Source organism: Acanthopagrus latus, chromosome 22 (genome assembly GCF_904848185.1).
Source record: "Acanthopagrus latus isolate v.2019 chromosome 22, fAcaLat1.1, whole genome shotgun sequence".
Classification (NCBI taxonomy): domain Eukaryota; kingdom Metazoa; phylum Chordata; class Actinopteri; order Spariformes; family Sparidae; genus Acanthopagrus; species Acanthopagrus latus.
The window spans coordinates 3274357-3288905 of NC_051060.1; the positions used below are offsets into that span (position 1 = coordinate 3274357).

General features: G+C 40.9%; 1 protein-coding gene across 3 annotated transcripts in view; it reads right to left on the reverse strand.

Annotated features, from left to right (window-relative positions):
* Positions 1 to 1573, reverse strand: part of lrfn2b (leucine rich repeat and fibronectin type III domain containing 2b) — a 126678-nt gene extending 125105 nt beyond the window's left edge. For all 3 annotated transcript variants that reach the window (XM_037087506.1, XM_037087505.1, XM_037087504.1), the window contains exon 1: positions 646 to 1573. The gene's annotated coding sequence lies outside the window, so the exon portion shown is untranslated. The remainder of the gene's footprint in view (positions 1 to 645) is intronic.
* Positions 1574 to 14549: the final 12976 nt, after the last annotated feature.

A 14549-nucleotide genomic window follows, 5' to 3' on the forward strand; every position in this document is an offset into this window, starting at 1 on the left:
ACATATGATCGAGCATGAGAAGGCTCCTTCACCTGCTGCACCATGCTCATTGGTTTAAATCAGCTGATCTGATCATTTAAGAGACATGTTGAACAAGTTTATGAATTTTTCCAATTAATTAGGACTGCATGCTTCATGGTGCAACTGTCTGCCTCTGCACATGAAAACACTCAGAGGCAATACAAGTTGACACACGATGATGACTGGATTTCATTTGTCTGGAAACAACACGTTGAGTGGAATGAGAGGTAGCCGGAGCTATTGTGGAGCACAGAAGTAGTGTGTATCTCCACTGGAGAATCTCTGATCCCACAGTACAATAACACCAGCCTGAGATCCTGCATGGAGGGAAACTAACCGCTGCGCAGATCCATGGGGCTAAATAGGGCACATTGATAAAGGCGGAGCAGACGAACTGATAATAGAAAAAGCAGCGGAATCAGACGCAAAATGACACAACAGTTTGGTCCAGTTAACACATTCACGGACCCCCTGCTGAAACATCTCTGTAGGTTCCGTGCACAGGCAACACAGCAGTGTGTGTCTTCCAGTTTGACATGCATAGTGAAGTTAGCGCGTTGACATCCACAGGAGGATGTCTACAGATTATCAGAGGAGTCACTGTGGCTCGATGCGACTTCTTACCTCCAGTATCAGGCGTTTTCACACGGTCTGTCGGTCCAGGGGATGCAATCGATAATCAAGGATTGTGGTTTTCGCTTCGGCATTAATTCCAGTTCCATTTGTAATTTCCATTCCCCGTTTTGAATTCCCGGTACTGCCGGGTCGCCCTCTCTTCCCTTTGCGCGTGCGAACGTAGCGTGGCTCGCACCGCTCCGCCGCGCTCAGGTCGCTCTGAACACACGACCGACGAGCCAGAAACTCCACCGCCTCCTCGCATCGATTAGCTCCAAATGTGGGCAACTGTAAGTTTGTGAACAGGGAAAACGATGAGTAAACTTTGACGGAGTCAGTCTGGTCTGTTTCAGTGCATATCCACTGACGCTGACAGCAAAGACGACGACATGCCTCAGAGCGGAACAGAGATCTCCGCGCTGTGCGCCAGAGTCTGCGTTCTGCCCCGCCTGCATGTACCTGCAGTCTGTAGTTTCCTCCGTGCGCTGACTGACTGCGCCACGTGCTGACGCCAGAGACACGGAGACGGCAGATGGACTGGAAATTCATGAACATGTGACACATTTAAAATGAAGACATGGGGCGTTAATATCACACTCACAGAGCTTATTAATAGCAACAGCAACATGTGTAAAAGAGATAAGGATATAATGATGCTGGGAACATTCAGCGAGTCCATTGACTTAGTGCAGAACGGGGTTGAAAGTGGGGAGCTAACAACTTTATCACACGGAACTCTGTATTCTAATAATGGCTTCATCCACGGTTAATCAATCCACTGCTGTGGAGACCGTAGTTGAATAACCCAGCTAAATAAACTACAGAACAGTGCAGTTGAGCTACTGCCGATTTTCTTTCTCTACATTTTTGTGTAGACCATTAATACACAAACAATGAAATATAGATAACATAACATGGATTACTGCTCTGATAGAGACATTACGTTTAACATGGCAACAGGACATGTAAGGTAAATGTAATAGTAAAATCAAATAAAATGTAAAAATAATGCAAACATGATAACTGAATCAAAATGACAAGTAATAAAATCGTATTTCTGAAATGTTCTTCTGGCATACTGTTTTATGGTATCAGTGCATTTTTTAAACCGGAAACTGCTTGTGTCAGAGAAAAATGACAGCACTCATGTTAAAATCAGTTCCCTGTAAACTTTACATTTACTACACCCTGCACTGGAGTTTGTCTGCAAAAATGAAGGGTGAAACTACAGCACAAAGGAAGTTGTGTGCCATTACAAAACAAAAACATGAAGAGGCATTGCTTTCCCCGGTCACCATCCCCAGATAACAGTGGAACAACTGGAATTACTCTGGAAACTCTGCAGTGGAGAAGAAAAGAAACCCTGCTAACGGAGGAGGGAAAGTAGGTCAAGAGAGAGAATGATAGAAGCCAGGGTACAACCAGAGTGAACAGACAGGCAGTCACTCGATGGAGAGCACTCCGGTGTTGTGTCAAAGTCTGTTAAACTGATGACATCTATTTACCTCTTCCCACTGGGATTTGAAATGCTTCAGATTTTTTATTTCATTTTTATTTTTTCAGGCATTGTTATACTAGATGAATGAGTAACAAAACCTGCAGACTTGTTAATAGAACAACCTGTTTTACTTTGACTTTTCATCACACTGAGATCCGGGTTTATAGATCAAACTGGGATTCTTATGCTTGTTTTTAGCTTTGGACAGTGGCAAAGCTGCTAGTAGTAACCATGTTGCTAACACTGTCTCCACAAACCAGCAAGAAGAAAATGGAGCTTTTGAGTAGCGCGAAGAGAGGAGCTTTGTCTTGTACTGTGAGAATGTATGGGGTCCCAGCAGCACTGACTGAATGTGAAAGCTAATCTCTAATGCACTTTCAATTTACGATAAACCACGCACGAAGAGAGGAATCAGTGAATCCTCAGCTGCTCCTGCTGTGGACTCAGTCTTTGAATAGTGTTCCACAAAATGTGAAGGCTCTTACACAAACAGAAACGGCCCATGCACTCCAACAGGAGAGTGAACACAGACTGAATCCTCCTGCCTGAGCGAGGCTTGATTGAAGTGTAATTGTCATAGTTAGTCACCATCAAACCTCATATATTGGGTGATGGCTGGCGGAACATGTTCACTGTGAACTCATGCAGCACAGTGAAATCATTATGTAAAGTACAAATGGGCTATCTTTAAACCAAAACCTCTATATGCTGCTGCTACAACCATGATGACAATATTCATGCCAATCTAACCACTAGAGTTCTCAATGGGTCGGCCAGGCCCGACACACCCGACTGGACACGCAGGTTCGGGCCAGGTTCAACACACTTCTTGCAGGTTTGAAATTATATATTGTTTGTTGTGAATCATCGTTATTCACTGTGGTGAAGAGTAAGTCCGGCTGCCTGCTTCATGGGGAGGGGCAGACGCAGACCTGATGCCGCTGCCGTAAAGTTATGATAACAAGTGTATGAGGAAAACAATGAAGGCGTGCGGGGGGTCGGGTTCGGGCAGACAGTACATGCTGGTGTGTCGGGCTGCGTTGGGTTCGGGCTTAAAAACCCTTGAGAACTATACTAACCACTCAGACTCGTGTTTTTTTAATAAATCCAAATAAGTCCAGTATGGAAATTCCAACACTCAATCCTAACCTGTCCAACGGAAGCTTGGTCAGTGGTTGGTTTGACTTTTAAAATAGAGCTAGAGCAAATAGTTCACAAATTTTGACCTATCATGACTTTTATGCTGTTATTAATGTTGTCAAATGGTTGTACTTTAGTTTTGGTTACAGCAGTTTGTGGGTCGATTGTGGGTTGTCATCGGGGTGTGACGTTCAGTAGGGTGACAGATGCATGGACAAAGCTTTCCCTTCAACCTGCTGGTCCTGGTGCGCAGAGACATATTGCGGGAGAGGAGGGAGGGGAGTGAACTGTCTGTGGTTGGGGTTAGAACAGCCCTTGAAGATGCTAAGCACCTTTCGCAGATACCAGAGAAAACACAGGTGGGAGAGAGCCTTGATGGAGGGGAGTGAGGTGAAGCGTTAGGCAATTTTCACCACTCACTGCAGCGCTGTCCGATCAGAGACAGATCAGTTGCCATACCATACTGTGTCACAGATTGTTAGGATGCTCTTGATGGATGCAGCGGTAGAAGTTCACCAGAATCTGAGGAGACAGATTGTTCTTTATTTTTCTCAGGAAGAAGAGATGCTGGTGAGCCTTCCACAGAACATAAGTCCAAAGGGAGAGAGTTCTAGAGTGTAGGAGCTGCTGCCTCAGAAGGACAGTCCACTTTTGTCTTCAGCTTGGAGTGAGGAACAGAAACAAACCCTAACCAGTTGACCTCAAAATCCTAGTTGTATTCTATGACCACAGAAGCTCCTCATTGCAGGCATGTGTCCAGCCAAGCTGGGCTCCAGATGTGATAACCAAGAACTTGAAGTGGATTCTGAATTGATGGGCAGCATGTGTAAAGATATGAAGACCAGTGCCACATGGTAAGGTTTGTTGGACTGTAAGCAGTTTATGGATGACTTGCTAAGACAGATGAAAAGGCAGTCATAATACTCAAGGAATGAGTGCATGAAAAACCATTACCAACTGAGGTCATTACACAATGGGCCTCAGTTAAGTTATGTCTCTTAGCTGGTAAAAACAGGAATGAGCCAAACCATTTACATGCTCATCTAGACTCAAGGCTTGACCCACAAAAGAATCATGCCATCACCTTTGGGACAGCACTATCTGGGGCTGAAATAAGGCGTTCATATTTGTCTATGCTGAGCTGTAGTTAATTATTAGCCATTCAAGCTTTTATGGAATTAGAAACACGAGTTTTGAGACATTTTGAGGTTGAAATGTATCATTGAATATCACCTGCATAATGTAGCCACTCTGGCCTGACACTTCGGTTTGCCACGAGCTCTCCGTTGAGTTTGTGGATGATGGGGAATGAGATGGGGACAATTCCTGCCTTGCTGACTGAGGGGATTTATTGTGTGTAAAACACATCAAATTTAGTAGAGCAATTTCTCGTACAGCTTTCCTTAAGCACACATCTCCTCATGGGCTCCGGAAACCGAGTGAGCTGCTACCTTTACCACCACTGTTCTCTACTAATTAAATAAAACAGTAAAATAAGTAAAACTGTTGAATGAAGCAAATCCTTCAGATATTCTTATATCCGTCAGCAGCATTGTTTGTATTATTACATTAACAATTTTGCATAAATAAATAACACAATGGGACCTCACATACCTGTGTACACATCAAAATTAGTACAACAACTTCTCCTACAGCTTTCCTTAAGCACACCTTTAAAAACAGGAACACAGGAACCTGCATTAAAAACTATGGTGATGCTGCTTTAACTTAACTTGGTAACTTAGCATGCTACATATAAGTGCTGCACTCTCCGAAATGATAATAATAAATATCTAACCCTTACTAAGTAGTGATGTAACAGGAACTGATGTCACAGAAATGTCAATAAAAATACAATTTACCACAATAGATTGAAATAAATTAAATCTAATGACCAAAATAAATATAGATAGAGTAGATTTGAACACATAAAAGAAATTGCAATAATATGTACTAGCATGAAAAATGGATTTGGTGAAATGTAAACCTCTACAATTATACATCAGTTACAATAACGATGGTCAGGGATGTCTTTAAAATGATCTGCCTGAGAGGAAACAAGTGCAATGCAAATATTAAACAATGTGAAATTCACTTAATAAAAGCTAGATAGCAATTTTCACACAGAAATTCTTACTACGTAGGGTATTCTCAACTAAACTCTACTGGCAGTTAAGAATTGCTCTTATCAGAATTACTCGAGTAACCCCCACTTGCAATTTTCTGTCTTTGTGTTAAATTCTACTCACTAATCCAAAGTAAACTGATGACGTTGGTGTTTCCCAGGTGTTCCCCCTGTCAATCTCAATGAGCAGACAGTTTATAACCATATGGATGCTGGTATAATGCGTAGTGATTGAGATCCTGACCCACCAAACATCCTGGGAACGTTTTCGCGCTAAATTACATAATTACATAATTGCCGTCAGTAAACAGGACGCTGTCTGACTCTCTTACATGCGGGATGGAGGCTGTTTTCTGGGGGAAAGTTCCCTGAAGTCTCGGTCCGAAGAGGAGGGAGGGCAGACAGGAGGACAGACGCTTCTCCGCATTCAGCTGTGGTATTTGTTTTCCTCATATAAGTTGCCAAAGACAGTTAGAGTTACTGAGTTACTTTTGTTCGGACCTATAATGTTGCTTTGTGGGACATTTCTCTGTATTTAGTTGAGTGAAGGACCTGTGCAGTTATCAGACCAGTCAGACCAACATGCCCCCGCTCTGCGCCTCTGCCTTGTCTGTTCACACTGGGCGGCTCACCAATAATGTGGCCCTGATACTACCTCCAGAGGCGGATCAGCGCCGGAGCAAAATTTCACCCCTCTCTGCATCTGAAACTTTCACACAGAGGAGGGTGTGGAGAATTGGCGCAGGATCCGCGCATGCAAACGGCAGTGTGAATGGTGTTATGGTTGCTCTGGAGAAATGCTGCCCATGATTTGCTTTACTTTTAAGAAATCAACAGGTGGCCAGTTCTTACATGTTGCATCTTCAATAGTTATTGCACTAGTTTATAAACCATTTATTAAGTAATTGCAAAGTTTTATAGACATCAGTTACAACTTTAGAAAGGTCATCAAATTAAGGTTAATAAATAAGCTAAACCATCTTTCTAGCTTCAAATGATGTCGGGGGAATGTATTTTCCTATTACAACAGCTTGTTTATTCACTTCTGGAAAAATATAATTATTTCTGACTTTGTATTACTACATAATCAGTAATGTAAATAATTAAATTTTGAGTTTGAATATCCTCTTCAAAATGACATAGTGCCCCTTTAAAAACATTGTATAATACAATTATACTTTATGTTCCTACAAAAACTCAGACTACAGATTCTTCTTCTTTTTGAAGAAATACATAAAATATATTGAAATGTATGTTGTGCAGTTTTGACAAAGGGCCAGTTTGGGTAGCCACAGGTTTGGAGTGTTCCCCTGATGTGCTTCTATTCCTTCTCCTTCCCCTCTGACTTAGTGGGCACAGTCTCAGCCCAATGGTTTAAGGTTCTGATGACCCCCAACATGCTCCAGTGGGTGATGAGAGTCGAACAGCAAGTACTCATCTGTGTGTGTAGAATTTCTGTACACCTCAGTGTTGTTCTTCAATGTGTACTGCTGTACTGTATCTCCTCTGAAATCATCCCATGTGAACTTGATGTTATTGTCCACAGCATTAACGTGTTCTGTTCATTTTAATGATGTAATATATATATAAAGATGGTACCTTCATCAGAAAGTAAAATAGACACAGTATTGATTGTCAAAATATATGGAGATCTTTTGGGCCCTGTCAATATGAATTTCATCATGTAAAAATGCTTCGATATCCCATACACCATTATTACTAAATTATACATGTATAATTGATTAAACTTTAGGCACAATATGTATATGGTTTTGTTTAAAACAGACAGTAAGATAAGATAAGATAAGATAAGATAAGATAAGATAAGATAAGATAATTTAATCATGAATTAGTCCTACAGTGGGGACATTAGCAAAGGGGATAGCAAAAATAGAGAGCATCAATTTCAAAATAGTATTAATGATTAAGTAGAAAAAGCAGTAAAAACTATCTAAACAATTTCTATGTACACAATATGTGTCGGAGTGCCCCCTGCACCCCAAAGGATCTGAGTCTCCTCAGCAGCTAGAGTCTGCTTTGCTCTTTCTAAAAAAATCTACACTAACATTATAAACAGAATGTGAAAAAAACAACAGTTTTAATGTTATGCCTTATGTATAAAATTGCAGGGATATCCACTGAAGTTAGCATGCTAACCAGCTAGCCCCTAGCCATTTTGTAGCTCAGGGAGTGATAAGTGATAAGTTCACCAACACTTCATATCACCAACACCCTCCTGGTGTTCTGGGCTCCCAGCTGGCACAAAGTTAGCGGATATGACTGCTAGCTTTATGGTCAAAGGAAGAGTTTGAAATTAACTGGAAAAAATACTTGAGAAAAAGAGCTGAAGACAACACACACACAACACAGGACACAATATGGTGAGTAAAACCCATGGACAATGAGTCTAGAGAAACAAGCTCATCTTCATTGTGCCAGCTAGGGAATGTTACACTTGGGCTGTTGGTAAACTTTCTGCCAGAGCGAGGGAGTGTTGCATCTTTTGTTCTTTGAACTGAACTGATTTTGAGAGCATAACTCAACAGGACTTGAACTACATTTGAAGTGTTACATATTTTACACCATGTATTGTTGCATAATTATTACTGTTATGAAAGAGGCATGCATGTGTTTCACTTCATTTTAGCTTGGTAATGGTATATTTATTTTCTCAACTGAGAAAGGAGGAAGAAGAGGGGATGGGTGCAGATGGAGGGAGGCTGAGAAACAAAGGTGAAGGAAATGAAAAACACTATAAATGTGGAAGGAGCTAGTGTTGTTTTTGGCGGCCTGTTTTAATTTTAGTTTTAGTCTAGTCTTTGTGTAAAACTGTAATTTGAAAATTAGTTTTTTTTCTTTTTTAGTTTTAGTCACGTTTATACTCTTTTTAGTCTAGTCAAGTTTCTGTTGACTAAAAGTCTGAGCATTTTAGTCTCATTTTCGTCAGAATTATCCATGACTATTTTCGTCTAGTTTTAGTCGACAAAAACTGATAACATTTTAGTCTAGTTTTAGTCAATGACAATTGTACTTAAGTCTCTTTTTAGTAATGCAATGTCTATTTTCTGTGTACTTGTCTTGCATTTGCTATGTAGTAACCTTCTCCCCTCATAGGCCAATGTCATTTGGTAACAGCAGCACACACACACACACACACACACACAAACAACACACCTCATGTTATTATTCATTATTATTTTTTCTATTTATTTTCGTTTTTGTTTGTACTTTTATGTATTCCTTGTTTTGTTTTCACTCACACACACACACACACACACACACACACACACACACACACACACACACACACACACAGCTGGCTGACTGTTAGTTTCATGGAGAAGCGTCCGTCCTCCTGTCAGTCCTCTCGACCGTCCTACCGACTCTTCTTCGCATTTCTGCCCGAAAAAACAGCGTCTGTCACCGGCAAAACACGTTAACTCACCAAGTGTTGGTGATGAAAATAAATGAGCCCTCCAGACCGAGACTTCGGTGAACTTTCCTCCATAAATCAGCCTCTGTCCTCACAAGTGAGTCAGACAGCATCCAGTTTACTGATGACGATCATGTAATTATGTATTTTAGAGCGAAAAACGTAACTTTGTCACTTTCCAGGATGTTTGGTGGGTCAGTGTCTCAATCACTACACATTATAACAGCATCCATATGATTATAAACTGTCCGTGGGTTTAGACTGACAGGGGACACCGGAGGGAACACTGAACCCCGGCTGGCCGCCATCGGCCCCTTTCTTAGTGCCAGACTTCACTCTGTGTCTTGAGTTGTCGTTAACGTTAAGCCACCGCAGCTGCATCTTCTTACTGATGGCGCGCAGGTGGGGACTGAGGAGGAGACGTCGCCTGCGTCTGCGCAGTGCGACCTGATGCAGCACCTGAAATGAGACTCAGGAAACAGAAATATTGCAAAATAATAATAATAGTGAGATGAAATAACGTTATTACATTTTGTCGCGTCTCGTTTTGGTCACCGAAAATCAAGAGATACTTTAGCAGAGTTTTTATTTTGTAAACCACATTTAGTCCCGTTTTTATTCGTCTACAACATTGGATTATATATTTGATTATAGTTTTCGTCACATGACCACCATTTACGTTGTGTCTCATCTCGTTTCCGTCACGTGATAAAGGTTCATTGACGACGATATTTAGTCATAATTTTCGTTGACGAAAGCAACAATAGAAGGAGCTTAACGGCTGCAATGTTCAGGCAGTTATGGACCAGGGCTCCAATCAGAAACCCACAGCATCAGTATGGAATAAGCAGAACCTCAGAATGGTCATCAAACATAACAAAAATGTACTGACATGGGCCCAACAAGTGTAGCTGCTGCAGAGATTAGGTTTTGGTTTAGAAGTTTGTAACCACTTCACACCCAGTGTCTCCTCGGTTTCATACTGAAAATAAACCAGGCAAATCTAGTTTGTGGTCGGCTCTCCCAACTGGGAAACTCGTTGTTTAAAAGATAAGCATTCTGATCACTAAAGTCTTCTACTATGCTAAAACAAATACGTAAAACAAATGAAGATCTAAAGGACAAGTGTAAAAATCGGGCTTAAAACTTGATAAAAATGACAACACATGATAGAGGTCCAGACATGGACACACACACAGCACATTTCCTACAGTTGATCAATTACCAGCCTGGCTTATTATCACATCCAATATTCAGCCCGTTCAGTGATTATTTATCTGATTGCAGATAAAATAAGTGTAAAAATGTGTTACTATGGCACAGATGCAGCATGATATCTGCAAAATATCTAGTAACCAAAGTTAGTCAAATAAATTTATTGGATTAACAATTACAATATTTGGCCCCAAAATGAAGTGGAGGTGAAGAGGAAAGCAGCAAAACATGGAAATGCTCAAGTAAAGTACAAGTACCTCAAAATTGTACTTAAGGATGGTACTCAAGTAAATGTACATTACATCAGTGTATACTATCAATTTACTTTTTGCATACACAGCATTGCAGCAACTGATAAGAAATAAATGCATTTGCAAATTTTATTCTGTTTCTTCCTAAGACACGAGTCATCTTATGTCTATGTTCTTAAAATGATGAAAGGCGTTTTTTTCTCTATGTTGACAACACTGCTCTTGAGTGTCTTCGTGTGTGCATAATACTGCAACATGGAAATGCTTAAGTTAAAATATTCTAGATTATTATAGATGCACATATACAGTATGTAAGACTTCATTTAAGTATTACAGAACATCTTGTTGGTAATGTGTCAATACTTCAGCCTCTTGAATAAAGGGATATTGAGTATTTCTAAAATTTGGTATTAAGAGTTGTTGTTAGGATGTGTGTAGCTTTTTAGCCCCTCCGATCACACATTCTCATTCTCTCATTCACATTTCTACTTTGCACAGAGCATTGGAACAAAAACAATTCCCCCCAGAGATTAATAAAGTATTTTGATTCTGATTCTGATTCAATTTAAAAAAAAAAAGGTAACCAAGGTTCTATGGAGGCCCTGAGCCTGAGTTTAACTACAGTCCCCAAATGACTAAATCCCTCCCATACATACCAGCCCAATCGTGTATTTCATTTATTCATGATGTTGAGATGTCTGCAGCCAGCTGATGCTGCTCATTTCAGATACAGGATAAAGTGTATTCATTTATAACAGTGAACTAACTCTATTGCTGGAACAACTTCAGGAGTTCTGTCAAATCTGTCAGAATCAAGTATTCACCCAGACGGCATAATATCTGTCATTGCTATCTCCGGCATGGAGCCCTTCATATAAAACACTGACATTTCGAGGGGAAGATAAAGTATCATAGTTTGAAGCTTAAGGCCACTGACCAAGCTTCTGAGTCTGTATCATCAGCTCACCTGTTGGCTATAGATTTACGTAATTGTCTTGAATTTGAATTTCCAAAGCTTCTCTTGAATATATAAGTACTGATCAGCATTGAATATTGCTTCTAATTGTTTTTTTTGAATTTATCTTCTTAAACAGGGTGTTTTGATTTTTTTTCATTAACCTAGTGAAATAAACTAGTTTTCTCTGTAGAATCACTTTGCTGTAACTCAACTTCTTAGAGTGTGACAAAATTAGTAACAGCAGAGGAGGTGCAGTGTACATGCTTGTGAGTGTACATAGTCATTGAACTTGTTGAGATAAATGAGTGAAGGAATGTAAAAGGAAAAATGATGCCATGCTTTAAACCAGACAACATCCCTTGAACTATAAGAAGGCAAGGAGAGAGACTCAGAGCTACCCATGTTGACTCAGACACAGAGCAGAGAGAGAAGGTGCTGACGTAGATGAGTTTTTATACACAGTTTTCCTTGGCTAGTGACCAACATTGGCTCAGAGGGAGGTGCTCTTGTAACCCTATTACAGGGATGTATGTCTGTGGTAACGGGAGTTTCCTCAGCAGGGTGAGACAGTTGGAGATTCATGTCAGAGCAAAGGTGGGAAACAGTGACAGCTACACTGGTGAGCCAGTACTTAACTGCTGCCTTACTGCAACACTGAGGGGATGCGCTGCCTCAAATCATTGAACAATGATGTCATCGTCCATCACAATGTGGACATCGTCCTATGTCACTTTGGCAGACATTGCTCAAACCCTAGTTAATGTGACAAACATGCAGATCTATGTTGTATCCCCTCCTCTATAACATGTCCATACCCTCACTGCACTGCATTATTAGAAACTATCATCAGTCCCTTGATATATATCTTTGTTTTCAATAGCAAATGCTTTGCTGATAATATATAGCGTATCAACAAAGAGCTTCCCATCTGGATTGAACAGAGGAGGAAATTAACTGTATCTGGGTTGTTTTGCAGCACTCTTCTTAGATCCCTTGGAGGCTCAGACTGTGGTGGGTACTGGGTTTGCATCTAATAGACATATAAGTTTGCACTTCCATCTCATTTCTATCCATTAACAAGCCAATGGACACTGGGTGCATTTTAATCTATTTTGCCTAACCTGTGGAGACTCTTATGAGGAGCCATATGAAAAACACAAAGGTGTCTGCAGATGGCCTGCAGGACGGATACCTCCCTGTTTTGCATATGCAGTCAGGTAGCAGGCTGGCGGCCAAGCAGCATCAAAGTGAGGCTGGCTTTCAGAACATAGCTCTTGTAGGAAGGGGACAGTGTTTGCAGGCGGCTGTTCCCTGGCCACAGATTGAAGCTGTGAACAGAGGAGGCACTGGGTAAGAAAAGCCCAGGCCTTTCAGAGCTGAGGATTAATCAGAGGTCACATCAGAGCACACGATTTAATGCTCCCTGCACAGCTCATGGGTCAGGTTGAACAACTTACCAGCCATGCATTTGGCCGGTTTGTGCCCCATCCGGATCTCCAATCTCCTTTCTCCATGCATTAGAACATAAGCCTTCCCTGTGCCCTGAACAATGCACTACTGTACTATGTCTTAGTCAGATAAATCCACCATCTGCTTTGTGTAATACCACAGAGCTGAGAAGCAGATCAGCTCTCTGATCCATTAGCACCATGACAAATAATACTGAACAGACAGATGAGCATGCTAGGACACATTACTATAGAGAGTGACAGTGACTGACTGACTGAATAAGAAATGACTTAATACCAAAACAGTAACATGAGATTTCAGAGGCAAGCCCAAAAATCTCTTGGAATATGCCGTGCCATCAGGGAAGAAAGAAATCTTTTGAGGGAAGCCTTTTCATTCAGTATATTCAGGTAGTCAGCTGACCTTATGTTTTGGGCACATAATGTTGCTGAACTGAGACCTGACCAACTGACCCACCAGGCTTGCACGGTAGGCACTAGGCATGATGGGTGCATCACTTTATCTGCCTTTCTTCTTCCTCTGATGTGCCCATCAGTCTTGAACTGAGTAAATCTGGACTCATCGGACCACATGACCTTTTTGCAATCTTTGCACTCCAAGCCTTTCTGTCTCCAATTAGCATCACTGATAAGTGATTTTCTTAAGGCTACACAGCTGTTTAGTCCCAATCCCTCAAGTCTCTTCACTCTTCACACTGTGCATTTGGAAATTCTCTTTCTTTCACTCTTAAACATAGCTGTAAATTCTGCTGTTGATTTTTTAATGATTTCATCAAACATTTAAGTGGTCTCCAGTCACGATCATTCAAGAGTTTTTTCCGACCACATTTCATTCTGTGTGTAAGCACGTTATAATGATTCTATTGACTTTGCATCACGGTCAACAAAACCCCATACAACAATATGGTCATAATGTGGTTGGATATAAAAAAGTCAGGTAAACATCAGGTAAACACTGTCCATCCACTTTGACTCCGTGTGAGCACCAAGCATCAATGAGTTCATCAAGAGTTTCATCAAGGATGTTGTGGTGCAGACCGCTCCTCCCTGGGCCAGATCGGATTGTCAGGCTTAATAGCCGCAAGATGCCATGGGCAGTGGTTGTCTATAAGTCCGCGGCTTCCTTCTCCAATGCTGATTACTGTTTTTCTATCATTGGTAAAACTTGTTTTGTCAAAAAAGATGAAAAAATAACAGTTATAAGACAAAAATATAGCAATGTAACATGTAACAGAATGTAAATGTAACTGAAATTGCTTCAGACAGGAGGGATGTCTCCTTTTAGCAATAACTGCTGGCAGCTATTGAATTCTCCAAGATGAAGCAATGAAGACTGCAAAAAGAAATTCCAGAAATCACAGCATGCCTTGAGGCGAAAGGAGCTGAAGCCATCCGTTAAATAATTTGATTGGAAGGCAGGTGTTTTGTTAATAGTTGACAGCTCCTGCTGCGGAATGCGGTCTCCCCTCAAGCAGAACAACAGTTGATGAGGACATTGATGTTTTCATCAGGGAAACATACTGCCACAGGTTCATAACAACACAGATGGGAACAGACAAATCTAAAAGCTGAAACTAAGATGTTACTATTCTGCAACACATTCGAGGAGTGTACATGTAGCAAACCTTTAATCTGCTTTACAGCATAATAAGATATTATAGTCAATAGCTTTATTTTACTGGGAAGATGTAGCGGGCATACGCTAACGTTTGGCCATCAGAAAAAAAAATCAGTATTCATGTTAAAATGCCAGTGAACATTGTCACTATTGCACAAGATAACCAGGAAATGCACTGTTTTTCCTGGTCACAATCCCTAAGTAAT